Here is a 211-nt window from a genome sequence, read left to right on the forward strand (position 1 = left end):
ACAAAGCTCCAAAGGAAAGCTTCACCTATGACAGAAACCCCAAATCCAAAGCCTTCATGGAAACCGGAGATTACTACTACCACGCTGCTATCTTTGGAGGCCTGTGGGAACATGTGAAGAGTTTGGCAGATCACTGCTTTCTGGGTATCATGGAGGACAAACTAAATGATGTGGAGGCTCTGTGGCATGATGAGAGTCATCTAAACAAGTA

This window comes from Etheostoma spectabile, chromosome 1 (genome assembly GCF_008692095.1).
Source record: "Etheostoma spectabile isolate EspeVRDwgs_2016 chromosome 1, UIUC_Espe_1.0, whole genome shotgun sequence".
In the NCBI taxonomy this organism is placed as follows: domain Eukaryota; kingdom Metazoa; phylum Chordata; class Actinopteri; order Perciformes; family Percidae; genus Etheostoma; species Etheostoma spectabile.